The sequence below is a fragment of the Bos indicus x Bos taurus genome, chromosome 18, assembly GCF_003369695.1.
Source record: "Bos indicus x Bos taurus breed Angus x Brahman F1 hybrid chromosome 18, Bos_hybrid_MaternalHap_v2.0, whole genome shotgun sequence".
NCBI lineage: Eukaryota > Metazoa > Chordata > Mammalia > Artiodactyla > Bovidae > Bos > Bos indicus x Bos taurus.
Genome location: NC_040093.1, coordinates 59744271 through 59758755, shown reverse-complemented (window position 1 = coordinate 59758755; position 14485 = coordinate 59744271). Strand labels below are relative to the sequence as shown.

At 46.5% G+C, this 14485-nt stretch overlaps 1 protein-coding gene across 1 annotated transcript in view; it reads left to right on the top strand.

The window, feature by feature from the left end:
- Positions 1-14485, top strand: part of WWOX (WW domain containing oxidoreductase) — a 908120-nt gene that overhangs the window by 774103 nt on the left and 119532 nt on the right. The window lies entirely within an intron of this gene.

Below are 14485 nucleotides of genomic sequence, written 5' to 3'. Positions count from 1 at the left end.
TTCAGTTTCCTTTGCGCAAACCCAAGGTGGGGGCAGGGAGGGAGCAAGAAAGCCAGAAAGCACCATCCATGCATCTTCCTGCTAAAGCAGGAACCATCACAGAACATCTCCTTTCCTGCATTCTCTGTTCATGAGCAAAATGCCCAATACCTTCCGGTGTGCGCTTTGAGCTGCTTTTAATTATCTGCCGTCGGATGGAGCAAAGGTAATGGGGACCTGTCATCGTCATGGAGGTGCTGTTGGAATTTTATTTCTGTGGGGAAGGCGGCCACCGTTTGCCCAGGAACCAAGGCCGCTCCAAGTTGAGGACACTTCCCAGTGCCACACGGTGTAAATCACAGCGCAAACTATGCGATTATCCCCTGCAGAGGAATCGAGTGCGGCTTTATGGGATTCTTCACCAAGCACTTAGGAATAATCTGATATAAAACAGCAGGGGTGGAGAGTAATGACAACTTTAAATTAGTTAAATGAATGTTTACATTTTTTTAAAAAAAGGCTTTTCTGCAAACCTGGAAATACAAAGTGACAGCTTCGTTTCCGGGTCCCCACTCCAGTGGCACCTCCTGGTTTTTCAGCCCTGGGAGAATGGTGGCTTGACTTAACCCCTTCAGCGCCGGTGCACTCCGGCGCCCCCATCATCCTGTATGGCTTCCAACAGTCCCTGGAATGGCGCTCCGTCGTATTTCCATTATAAACATCAGATCGGTATTGAGGGAACATCTGTTTTAAGTCAACTGAGCCTCAATCCAGGAAAAAATAAATTTCTGGCTCTCCACCTGCTCCGAAGGTCAGTTACCCACCCACATCAGCCAGAGATGGCTGATGGGCTGCAGATGCAGAGTCTATTTTTAGCTGGGTTTGGCAGGTAAGCCGCTTGTTGACTGCAGCAGAAGAAGGGGAAGAGGGTATGGGAGGTTGATAAACCATGACAGTGTTTTAAGTGTGGGGCGGTGCCAAGGCCCCCAGCAGATCCCTGTAAGGTGCTTCTGGGCCTTTTCCCTGCTTGCGATGAAGAATTCATGCTGGCAAAGGACACAGAGTGGGGAGTCTTTACGTTGCTTTCTATGTGGAGCGGACCTCACGGTATTTTCCATAAGATGCAGCCATTGCCTTTCAGCTACAGTTACCCGCCCCAAGGTGCCCTGTTCTCTTTAACAGTGTTTTCAAAGAATGATCTTCTTTTTGGTTCCAAACTCCGGATACTTTGCCTTGTGTCTCTGTCTTGGCTCCCGCACTTGCCATCAGGCTGAATTCTGTGCATAGGTTGCCCATCTGGAATGTTAGTCAAAGCTATGCAGATGAACTCGGCCTGGGCTCTAGAAGGAACAATCACCATCAAACAAAACCAAGAAATAAAACCAAAGCCTAAAGGGTTGGTGCCCTGTCAGGAACATCTGGCAAAGCAAATGGAGAATTCCAAAAACTGATTTAGAAATAGACTCAGGCCTGCTTTGGCCTTTAAGCCATCAATAGAAGCATCGAATCCTGCCCAGGAGAGTGGGGTTTTGTGGTCCCCAGGTGACTGGCATTCCATCTAGCACCTCAAAAAAAAAAAAAAAAAAAACCCTCTGTGAAGAAATCCACAAGCCCTTAGGAGCCAGAAGAAAACTGAGTAAAAATAGCTCTCAATAGCACCAGCTTCCATCTCTGTGGGATCTAAGAAGTCGGAAAGCCTAAAGAGCCTGGTGCTAGCTGCTGCTTCACAGGCTGAAATCAATTTTTAAATAGGAAATCCAGAGATAATGAGATAAGTGCAGAAGCAAACAAATGGCAATTTTCAGTTAATGAGAATGTTGGAAGAGTGAGAACCCAGATTCTTCTGGAGATGACTCTAGCCAGGCCATCAGAGGACAGGGAGCCAGGCGCATGTGTGTGTTCTAGAAGCGTTTGGAATGTAGAGAAGGGTGCAGATGAACCTGTTTGCAGGGCAGGAATAGACACGCAGGCGTAGAGAATGGGCACTGGATGCAGTGGGGGAAGGGGAGGGTGGGTGATCTGGGAGAGTACACTGACGTACACATACATACTACCACGTGTAAAACTGGGCTTCCCAGGTGCCCTAGTGGTAAAGAATCCACCTGCCAATGTAGAAGACCTGGGCTCCATCCCTGGGTTCAGAGAGTCCCAGGAGTTGGAAATGGCAACCCACTCCAGTACTCTTGCCTGGGAAATCCCATGGACAGAGGAGCCTTGTGGGTTACAGTTCATGGGGTCACAAAGGGTTGGACACGACTGAGTGCACATGTGCACACACGCACTCCGTAAACCTCCACTTTTGCACCTCTGTCCTCCTGGGATGTTCTTCTAAGTCCTGAGAAGGCTCACTCCCTGTAGGTTTCTGCTCAAATATCTCCTTAGGGAAACCTTCCCTGAACACCCATCATACATAACACTTTTACCTTCATGCTCTTGGGGTACCTCCTACCTTGTTTTGTTTTGTTTTGTTTTTCCGTTGCAGACATGGTACATTTCTGTTTATTTATGGTTAGTCTACCTGCTAGAAGGTAAACTCAGTGACAGCTGCATTCCCCGTGCCTACAACAGTGCCTGGCCAGCACAGCAAAGTGCTTGTGAATACTGCGTAGCTTGAATTGGATGCGTGTGTTGCAGAATTTAGTGTTGGAAGCCATCTGCAAATGAAAAGTCCTTTCTTCCCTTCTGGCCCTTCCCAAGGAAGGCAGCCTCATCAGAGAGCCCTCTCCTGGGAATTCCCGAAATCCCAGCGAAGGACTTGAAGCGAGCCAATACGTAATTAGCTTTGAGATAGGAACCTACGCAAAAGCAGAGTCCACCGATTTCCTAACTGATCTTCCTCTGTTTGCATTGGCCACGGCCAGACCCTGGCATTCGAAGCTGCCAGTGCAGCACCCCGGGAGAGGCAGAGGGTGGCGGTCGAAGATTCCTAACCCTGCGCAGACGCGCCGTTCGTGTTAATGGAATCTGATAAGGGTGACTGAGGAGAAAGCCTTGCGTGAACATCTCCGTCACCCTTATAAAAATAGTAGCCCCGGTAACCGGTGACATTTATGGACAGCCTGAGAATGCCAGGGCAGCGCCAAGGGCTTCTCATAGCTTTGCTAACTTGAAACCTTGACGTCCTAGGGGTAGGAATGATGATGCCTCTAGGGAAACTGAGGCAGGGCTGGTGTTTCTGTCTTTGCTCAAGCCTCTGTCTTCTGACTCTGTCTTCTGACTCACCCGATCTTCAGAAGATATCGCAAGCACAGGAGGCAAGAGAGAGAGAAGCCAGGGGGATGTTGCTGGAAAGGGCCTCCTTGCAGCTGATGCTCACCTGCCTTCAGTTCCCACCTGCACAGATCAGCTGTTCCCACCAGGCACATTAACATTCTCTCTTTTTTTTTAATATTCATTCATGTGTTTATTTATTTATCTGACTGCTTTGGGATCTTTAGTTGCAGCAGGCAAACTCTTGGTTGTGATATGTGGGATCTGGTCCCCTGACTAGGGATGGAACCCGGGCCCCCTGCATTGGGAGCATGGCGTGTCGACCACCGGACCACTGCAGAAGTCCCGCAACGTTCTTCATACATTTCACAACTTGGTAGGTTTCAGACCCATCTGATGAGGCAAGTGCAGAGCAGATAAACGACCAGGAAAGAAGCGGTGCCCTGACCCCCTGTGACCGGCGTGACCTCCCACTCCAGGAAGGGCAGAGAGGGGTGCAGCTAGGTAACCCCGCGACCTGGGGTGCGGAAAACCAAGACCGCCTCGGCCCGCGGCACCTGCCCGGCGGTGAGCGTGATGAATGCCACTTGGGGCCGCCGGTCCCCTTTCGCGCTCCGTGAAGGCCGTGCACGCCTCACATTAATCACCACCAAGCAAACACGGGCTCCCAGCAAAGGAGCCAGATGATTGGGAACACATTCAAAACAGCTTTATTTCATTGACAGACAGGGCCTTTTTTGTTAAACTCTGGTTTAAAAACCTTTTACATCTCTGTCTTGTTCACACGTTACCGTAGTCATTCATACTTGGGTAAACCGAGGAACTTGGGGCTAGCTTATTTATCACAACCTATTGGCAGGAAAAGGGTCCCAGAAAAAGAATCTTTATTTGAGTTTTGGTTTTTTTTTTTAAACGCTTATTAAACAGGGCTAATGGGAATGACGCTGTTATCAGCCAATATTGAAGTAAATGGGCTTCTGAAAAAAGAAAATGAAGAATCTTCTAAATGTCAACGTGCAAATAGAAAACAGCAGTTAATTAAATAAGAGCGTGTGGTCAGCAAGAGAGCTCATGTCTTTGCTTCTGGAACAGCACAGAAGCTGGGAAGAAGGACTAGTTATCTGGGGTTAACCCAGGTTTTGGTAAGGAGTACTAGTTAGTTAGACTTAGGTAAGCACCATATGTAAACTAACCTTGGCCCAAGTAACTAGAGTGATTCATTCAGAAGCCTCTTGTTTCCAGCTTTTTCCCCCTAAATAACCAAAGAGTTCTGGAGAAGAGAATGGTTACCCACTCCAGTGTTCTTGCCCGGAGAATCCCATGGACAGAGGAGCCTGGCAGGCTACAGTCCATGGGGTCGCAAAGAGTCAGACATGAATGAGTGACTAACGTTTTTACTTTCACTTCAGTCAAAAAGTTACCCAAACCTTTAAGTCGTATATCTCAAAGCATGCTAATTCTGGTATTAGTATTTAAGCATCTAGAATTATCTTGAAACATCTACCATGAAAAGAATCTACCTCCTATCCCCGAAGAAACACAGCATGTTCCTAATGCCTCTTGACTGGTCCTGCGAAAGGATCATCTTCCCGAGTGAGCACGGTTGACTCCAAAGAGAAGAGTTCAGCTCTCTCCCTAACAACCGAGGCAGGAGAGGTCTGGCACGCGTGTGTTTAGGGAACTCATAAACCCTGACACCAGCACCTGCTCCAGGAGAACACTGCACTCTCATCTGGTCTTAGGAATGTGTATCTGGTTTTGCTTTTTTGTTTTTGTTTTATTGTCAGAAACCAAACGGGAAGGGTCCTAAGTGAGGATAACTTAGATAACCAAGAAGCAGACTGAGCTTATGAAACGTTATCCAGCAAAATGTGCCTCTTGGCTCTCTGTGGAAATGACATTTCAGTCCAGATGCTTCCCGTGGATGATCCCTTGATGGACTATTTCTACTTACCCCTCCTCCCGAGTAGGAAATCCCCCTGGTCTCCAGTGTGGAGCTGCGACCTTAATCCTGAATGGGCACTGATGGTCAAAGCTTCTGGGCACATGAGTGGGGCAGCCATGTGGAAAGGTTTGGACTAGTGCAGCAGCAAGGCTTTCCTCCAGGAATGGAGGAGGAAGGAGACACGAAAGTTCAGGTCATGATCAGGGAAGCAAAAGACATCAGTAGGGGACCTCCCTGGCTGTCCAGTGGTTAAGGCTCCACACTTCCAGTGCAGGGGCTATAGGTTTGATCCCTGGCCAAGGAACGAAGATCCCACATGCCACTCAGCAAGGCAGAAAAAAAAAGATCAGTCATCAAGGGAGCAACCTGGCTTAGGGATTTAAGCAACATCCAAAGTGATACTGTAATAAAATCATGTTTTTTGGTTTTGTTTTAAAAACAAAACTTTTTTACAATTTTTTTTAAGCCACAGAAGTTAAGTTTTCCTCACTTTATTAAACTGGTGATTCTTTATTAAAGCGTATAGAATCTTATTGGGGGAGAGATATGCATGAGATTATTGTCATCTCTGTGGGAAGTTTTCAAGTAGCGTCCTCACTGAGCACAGAAATTTTTGACAAAGTGTGGTCAGAGCAGGTTACCCCTTTCTCCTGCCAACTCTACCGCGTTGCATCCTGTGATACTCAGAGCTCTTTCTGTTGGGGGGTGTCCCATGTTTGAATGTGGCTAAGGACCCTGGCCCTTTGTTTTCCCAGCTGTTTATTTCCTTGGCGGTCAAATAGGCACACTCTTCCAGGCTAATAGTTTTGAACCAAATGCGTGCTTGTTCTATTCTGATGCATGCGATTCAGAAGCATTGTTAATCGGGGCAAGTTCTTATTGCATGCATCCCCTGGGTGAATCTTGACAGCCTGAGAGGGTCCCTTTCTTCTTAATCCAGAGGACATATATTTTAGGTTTGGGGGTTGGTGCACAACCCCAAAAGGAGGCCAGAAAGCAATTTCAGCCCTTCGAGAGGGTATAAAAAACAGAAAGAGAGTGCGTGGTTCCCTTCCCCTTGCCTCTCAGAGCCCTGTTACCTGGGAGGGTTTAACATGTACCCAAACCTGGTTTCATTTTATTTTCTCTGGTGCAAGACCTGGGATTTTGGTCTGTTTCAGGTCCTTGAAGTCTGAAGAGGGCCTCTCTGGCCCTCTGCGAGCCTTCCCATCCTGAGGCAGGCTCAGCTTGCATCCAATAACTCTGCTGGTTTTCCTAAACCACTCTTAGGTCCTTCTTGGAGTGGATCCCTTGATTGCCTCAAGCAATCAACCTTTGGCATAAAAATACCAGGTGGTAACATTTCGGGTGGTAGAGGTAAAGCAGACCCCACCCAGGCACGAGCGGGAGGTCTGCCTCCCTGGAGACGGTGGTCGGAGGTGTTGCAACCCCATCCGGGTCTGCTTCTCTGCATAGTCTCATTGGGTGGTCAGGTGGCCGAGCCTTGCTTGGGCTTGCTCACTGGTTCCTTTCATTCATTCGTCATTCTTTTCTCAAAGTACAGTCGTTCATCATATTCTGTTAGAGATCACATTTTCTGCAAAGCCATTCTGCCTCCTGCAGAGACAAGGCCTCCACACGGAGAACATTCTATCAGTAGGTACCTTGCTGTTGTGGCCCCGTAATACAGGCTCTAAAGTTCATGCAGGAAAGAGGGTTGGGTCCCTTGGGGCAGAGGAAAGCCACAACATTCATCTAGATCTCCTTTTGAGGTGCTTTTCTCAAGTTGAACATTTTTTAATTTGTTCAAGTGTTTTACCCATATTGGGTATGATTATTATTATTGAAGCTGTAGTTTTTAGTGATAAAATTTAGCTAAGCTTTGTTCCTTATCATCACCATCCTCATGGGGCCCCTTCTCCTGAGTGATCCAGCAAGTCCTTGAGTCTGCGTGTATATTCATCCTACAACATAATCCTAGAATTTAGTACATGCTGAGTCTTTGATTTCTTGTTTTCAAATGCATTGCCTCAGAGCCAGAATATGGGTAGCTGTTTTCCACCATGAATTTGGGCTGAAATGAGAAACGTAGAAGCCAGTTCCAGCTAAGGGGAAGCCAGTACACATCAAGAGATTACTGGTGGTCTCTGATCCAGTGTTAGAAAAATAGAAACAACCCCTTCCAGCACCGCCATCTTTAAAATCCACATATCTGAAACTTCTTGCTGAGAAACAGAACCAAAAAAAAAAAACCTTGGGTAGGCTTTCCTCCACCCAAAGTTATATGTAAAATCAAATGCTGATGTAATCATTTCCATTCTGAACTCAGAAAAGAGAATGAAATGGTCTTTAAGGTTTTTGATTCTGGTTTGTTGATGCAGAGTCTGTAAAACACAAGCAATATTTTGTCAAAATCTAATACAACAGATATGAGGGAAGGCCACTGTGTTTCAGTAGGAAGCTGCAAGCCTCCCAACTTCTGCTTATGTAAACTCTTCTTCACCCCTTGGGAATCCTCAAGACCCCAGAGAAACTCAGTATGAAAATCCCTGTGTAAGTGCAATAGTCGTTCAGTTCAGTTCAGTTCAGTCACTCAGTCGTGTCTGACTCTTTGCGACCCCATGAATCGCAGCACGCCAGGCCTCCCTGTCCATCACCAACTCGCAGAGTTCACCCAGACTCATGTCCATCGAGTCAGCGATGCCATCCAGCCATCTCATCCTCTGTCGTCCCCTTCTCCTCCTGCCCCCAATCCCTCCCAGCATCAGAGTCTTTTCCAATGAGTCAACTCTTCGCATCAGGTGGCCAAAGTACTGGAGTTTCAGCTTTAGCATCATTCCCTCCAAAGAAATCCCAGGGCTGATCTCCTTCAGAATGGACTGGTTGGATCTCCTTGCAGTCCAAGGGACTCTCAAGAGTCTTCTCCAACACCACAGTTCAAAAGCATCAATTCTTCGGCACTCAGCCTTCTTCACAGTCCAACTCTCACATCCATACATGACCACAGGAAAAACCATAGCCTTGACTAGACGAACCTTTGTTGGCAAAGTAATGTCTCTGCTTTTGAATATGCTATCTAGGTTGGCAATAGTCGTTAGTCTGTGTGAAATTTACTCTTAACAGTTTTCTCGAAATATGGTTCCTGAGTTACATTGGAGATTGCAACCAACTGAATTAGAATCTCTGGGAGTGTGGCCCAGGAATCTGCTTTTGTATCAAGCATCCTGGGTGATTCTTGTCAACCCTAAAGTTCAAGAACCCCTGGATAGCAGAGTTACTTATTCCAAATCTATCTTTCTGTCCATTATAAAAAATAGTACATATACACTCCAGAGAAGCAAAAAGTAGGGAAGGGAAAATTTCTTTTGCTTCTACCACCCTAACCTAAAACTCTTAGGACTTGGAAGTATTTTCTTCCAGGCTTTTTTTTTTCTCGAGTTGGTGTTGGACAGGGAGGCCTGGCGTGCTGCGATTCATGGGGTCGCAAAGAGTCGGACACGACTGAGCAACTGATCTAATCTGATACATAAGTTTTCATTTGTAATATAGTTTAGCCATCATTGTTGTTGCTGTGTCATTATTGTTTACATGTGTCAATTTCATCTTCACGACTAGTCTGTCTGATAGATATTATACCCATTTTACAGATAAGGAAATTAAAGCAGAAAGATTTTTCCAGACATAGTTTGCAGACACCTTGACAGCCTGTTTCTTTCCCTTGCAACTATGTAGAAAGCTCCATTACCTTATTTTTCATAATTGTATTTTTCTTGTTGCTTTTCACTGTTCATGGCAAACTCCAGTTAACTTCAGCTCTCATATTGGATAAAGCATGGAGTTCCCAATTTTCAACATTATAAATAAGATACTTGTTGAAGTGGTTTTTTTCTTTTTTTTTTTTTTCCCTTTCTATACGTGAAACTATTCTTCTTAAAAATATTTCTTAAAAAATGGGATCTCTGGTCAAAAATTTTGAGCAGCTGATATATTGCTGAAATTTCTCAGAGAATACCACCAACATATATTGACTATATATGTTTTCTCAAAGGGATGTTATGAAGCACATCCCAGCTCTGTATCAGGGAACAGGCTGTCACATTTGAGTGAAATTTGTGGGTTATTTATAACCACAGACAGTATCGTGTTTTCTCCCTTTACAGAAATCTAAGTAAAAGAATCACTTTTTCCTAGTATCTGGATGACTTGATTTCTTACAATCAAGCTGGCCTTCTTGGAAACTCAGAAATGCCAGCCCTTTCATCTTCATTCACAAAAGATCCGTTCTCACCCTTTCTCTACACCAGAATTCCATGAGGCTATTGTGAATCTCTGGAAGAATCTAGATAACCTCTTTTTCAAAGAAGCAAAATATTGCGGCCGGCTCGTTCGCTCTCCCTCCTGCCCGCCGCGCCGAGAGCTGTCTAAGTGCCCTCTCCAAGGCCTCTGTATCCAGCCCTGCCCGCGCCTGCCTGTGACCTCCCGTCATAGGGCTTGTGCCTGCACCCGTGACCGTGTGACAGTCTGGGTGCCATGTGTAAAGAGCACAAACATTAGTCAGACAAACAGAATTTAAAGGGTAGCCGTGGCTTCACCGCCTATATTAGCTGAGACACTGGGTGGTCAAGTTCTTTACAATTTTTCGCTTCCATTTCCTGACCGGCCAAATGGTCACGGTAGTACCTACCAGACAGGGTCACTATGAGGATGAGATTTATTAACCTGTGTGAAAACAGCAGCAACTGGCGATGATGGCGGTGCATCAGAAATCGATCGCGTGTCAAGGTCAGCGTTTGCCACTTTATACATATTGTCCGGTGTCATGTTCATAGTTACCCTAGCAGAGAAGTGGATAAGTGGTATTATTATTCCCATTTTACAGATGAGGTTTGAAGACGTGAACTGTTAGGTCAAACCACTGGAAAGTGCCATTCTTGTGGGTAAAATGGTCAACCATCATCAGAGTCATCAGTTTCAGCCTCATCATTTGCCCAGATCTCATAGAGAAAGGATCAAGGTTTAGACCCAATGCTGTACAACGCCTGAGCCCGTACTTCTCCACATTAAATGGAATCCTAAGGCCCTGGGCACTCTGCCTCGCAGAAATCAGACATAAAACCTGTTTGTTTCATTTTTTTTCCACGTACCCATGTCCACCATTAAAATGTACCGAAGATCAAACAGGGCCCTGGTATTGTGACAGACATCCGAATGCTGAATTTCCACGCAGAACCGGGTCTCCAAAGCAAACACAATGGAGAAAATTGCCATGGCCAGTCCTCGCATTGTGTGAACTGAAAAAAAAGAAAAAAAACCCCACATGCATGCGCACAGACCTGATTTGAATGGTATTTCTGAGTGGAAGCTAAGTAGGAGCTCAAAACGGCCTTTTAAAATACAGAACATAAGGATGCAATTCACAGAGCCGGTCTAAACTGTAAACACGCAGCTGTGGGGTTTGTGAGGCTCCGTGCTTACATACTGACAGCATACAAATTGTCAAGTACTTAAAGTTCCATTGTTGCTGGGAGGCCCTAACCCAGTGTCCTCAAATGGTCTTGATTTTTTTTTTAACCACAGGATTCATCTCTCTCACGGGAGATATGGAGAAATATAATGAAATATCAACACTAATAGATTATCAGGGATAATCAATAATGACTTTTCCAAATTCCTGTGTTTTATTATCATGTGCTAACAGGATTTTTTTTTTTTTAATGCAGAGATTGAAGTTTGCACTCTCCTAAAAGACAATGGCACCCCACTCCAGTACTCTTGCCTGGAAAATCCCATGGACGGAGGAGCCTGGTAGGCTGCAGTCCATGGGGTCGCTAAGAGTCAGACATGACTGAACGACTTCACTTTCACTTTTCACTTTCATGCAATGGAGAAGGAAATGGCAACCCACTCCAGTGTTCTTGCCTGGAGAATCCCAGGGACAGGGAAGCCTGGTGGGCTGCCGTCTATGGGGTCGCACAGAGTCGGACACGACTGAAGCGACTTAGCAACAAACTCCTGCAAGAAATCCCTGTGCAAGGTGCAGAATGGTCATACATGTTCTTGGCCTTTCTTACAAAAACCTCTCTAGAGAGTTCACGTGGACATTTATGGGGTTGTCTTTCAGCACCCGTTTCCCGTCTTCTCCTGGAAACCCTATTCCTGCCTGCAATCCCTGAGGCTTCCTTGGAAGATGCCATTTTTGTCTGGCTAATGCACCTGAACTCTGTTGATTAGTCCATGGCTTAGCACCTGCCCACAAACTCAACTGAGAAAATAGGGTTTTGGAACTGGGGAGTTTCAGTCCCTTTCCACTGATGGGAGCTCTCAGTTATAAACTTTGGGTGTCCTGCTACTGCTGACAAGATCTTGGCTCTTTGTACATCAATGCTAAACAGAAGCACAGAGACAGAGTTGTGGAGGAGAAGGAAAGAGTAGCTTTAGTTCTTTCCCAGGCAAAAGGGGACCACAGTAGGCTAGCGCCTTAAGAACTGTGCCCCCTCCCTGGTGAGTAGGGAGAGGTTCTTTAGTCAGGCAGGAGTGCGTGATAAGTATCAGGGCACTGACAGTCTTGCAGTTCTTCTTTCTCCTGCCAAGTTTCTACAGGGTGGGGTTGCTGACGAGATTAGGCTGATTAGGGTCTTAATCTTAACCAGCCTGAAATCTTGCCTCAGGTGACTGCCCCTCCCTTGATTAGCAAATGTTCTGCCCTTTGGAACTCAGAGAAAGGAACTCATGGGAGGCTCCAGTCTTGCCTACAAGAAGGGGGGACAAAAAGATCTCTGTCCCCGGGAGCCCCACAGTGCCCTGTTGGGCATTACTATGTAGAGAGAAGACAAGGCAGAGATGCAGACCGTAGACTCCTGCTCCAGTGCCCCTGGGCCTTGCTGCCTCACTGACGTTCCTGACGGTTCCTCAACTCTCCCCTGCATTCCACAGATGGACATCCCTCTTCATTTGTGGTGGGCTTGGTTACTTGCAAACGGAACATCGTGGGAGTGTCTGCTTCTGCCCATGGCTGACTTTGGGCTCACTTTCTGGTTCTCAGGGCTCAGGAAAGAAAGTATGCTCGTGTGGAACCTGCTGGTGTGTCGTGTGGAGGCGTGGGCGCAGTGACAGCAGGGCTGTCGAAGCTGTGAGGGGAGTCCTAACCCGCATTTCTTCCTTTAGGCTTCCTCTGCAGCTGTCCAGAGCTCCGTTTTGAGCCCTGACTGTGCAGCACTGTGTCCATCCATTGACCATCTCATTATAGAGCTACTGGGAAGGTAGAATTTGTCTTCTCAAGGAGCAAATCCCCAGCTGTTAGTACAGTTCCTGGCCTTGTGTGAAAACTTCACAAGCGTTTGTTGGCTTGAACTGAATTAGTTGAAAGTAACTCAAAGATTGCTGGATGAGGGAGTTTATAGCCCAGTTGAACCCAACTCAAGGGATCCCTGCACATGTCTAAGAATCAAGCTGGAGTAGGCTCTTTCATCCAACATGGACACCATACTTTCTGCTTCAATTTTGTCATCTCAGCCTCCGCCACTGAGTTGTGAGAACAAGTCACTTCACCTGTCTTACATGGTGTTAACGAGGCCTACCGCTGAGGGTTATTGTCAGTATGAAATGAAAAAGTCCATAGAAAGTAGTGTCGTGGGGCTGACCATGCACTCTGCTCACCCCTTCCCAGCCCTGCTATCTGCTCTTAGTGGAGCCCTGAACAAGCATCTGAATCTCTGCTGTCTTATCATTGGTCCAGGCTTTGCTCGTCACGTTATCTTTGAATGGAACCCATGTCACTGGATTGATTCCTGGCTGTCCTCAAGGAGAGGGGTAGCCGGGAGACTTAAGACACAGGCACGCAGACCACGCTCATTACAGGTTTTGCATAAGTAGTGGGGGCTCCCCCGACGGTGGTGGCTCCTCTCGCTGTCTGGCTGCCTCCAGTCCATGGCGGAAGCCCTGCCGTACTTGAGTGACAAAGCAGATTGCTTCCTCCCACTTCTGTGGCTTGAGACCCCTTTCTCTACCCTAGTTTCACTCTGATTGGCAAGTTCACTCAGAGTGAAACCTCAGCAAAACCTCAAGGTTTGGCTTAACTGCAGAGGGGGTGATTGATATCAGATTCATACCCCAGAATAGAAGACCACTCGTGAGAAATTCTGTAAGCCCGGGAGTGTGGTTTATGTCAAAATCAGCCTGTTGGGGTGAAGTCTGTTCGATGCCAGGTGGAAATATAGCATCATCAACTAGAATCCTCAAGTCTTAGAACCTCTTCACCCAGCACCAGCTAGCGGGTTAAGCACTGGGGAGGTTGTGACCAATCCATTTCCCTGACAGTCATCTGAAACTGACAGTCATCTGAAACAAAACTGAGCACAATCAAAAGCAATATTAAAGTATGTCATCTCAGGGAAAGAGAGGCAGGAATAGAAGACATCAGCGCTCAAGAGTTAGACGGACTTATGTTTCAGACTCGGTTCTAGTGGCTCAGATGGTAAAGAATCTGCCTGCAATGCAGGAGACGTGGGTTTGATCCCTGGATTGGAAGGATCCCCTGTAGTAGAAAATGGCGACCCACTCCAGTATTCTTGCCTGGGAAATCCCATGGACAGAGCAGCTAGGCGGGCTACAGTCCATACTGTTCCAAGAGAGTCAGACACACCTGAGTGACTAACACACTCACATTCTGCTTCTTACTACCTAGGGACCTGGGTTGAGTTCCCAAGCCTCCATTTCCTTGTTTGTAAATTATAGGTGATACAAACTGCATGGGTTTTTTAGGAGTACTCAATCGGGTGAGGACCGTAAGATCACACTGCACAGGGCTGGGAGAAGCAGGTGCTCAGGAATGGCTCCTTTTGGACCTTTTTACAGATCTGTGGATGTGCAGAGTAGCCCAAGAGCACTGGGCACCTGGCCCATCTTCATAGGTTGCATCACTGTGGTTCACATAGCTGTTTTTATGAACCAGAGCAAACTGGGAAGCCTCCACTCTTGATTTTGCCACATATATACAGGCACAGGCTACCTCAGATCCACGCACTGGTAGTTTAGAGCTTTTCTGGGGCTTACAGACACTTCTGTGGTCAATATGACAAATACAAAATTATTTGTTCTTAGGATGCTCACTTTTGAGAATGGAGGTGTGGAGCTGTGAGAGGGTGTGGGGGTGATATTTACTGAGCATTTCTTTTGGTGTTTCAGCCTATCCTTGCAACTGAGGCGTATATAAGTCTGTGGTTGCTCCAGCATGGCACACATAGCAGGTAGCAGATGTGTATAACAGCAAGTTCAAGGGGAGCTTATTTGGGGAGATCAGTGATACAAGAAGCTATCTCTTAAATTTTGAAATCTATATCAGAGAGTGTTGGGAGGGCAGGGATCCTTAAACTT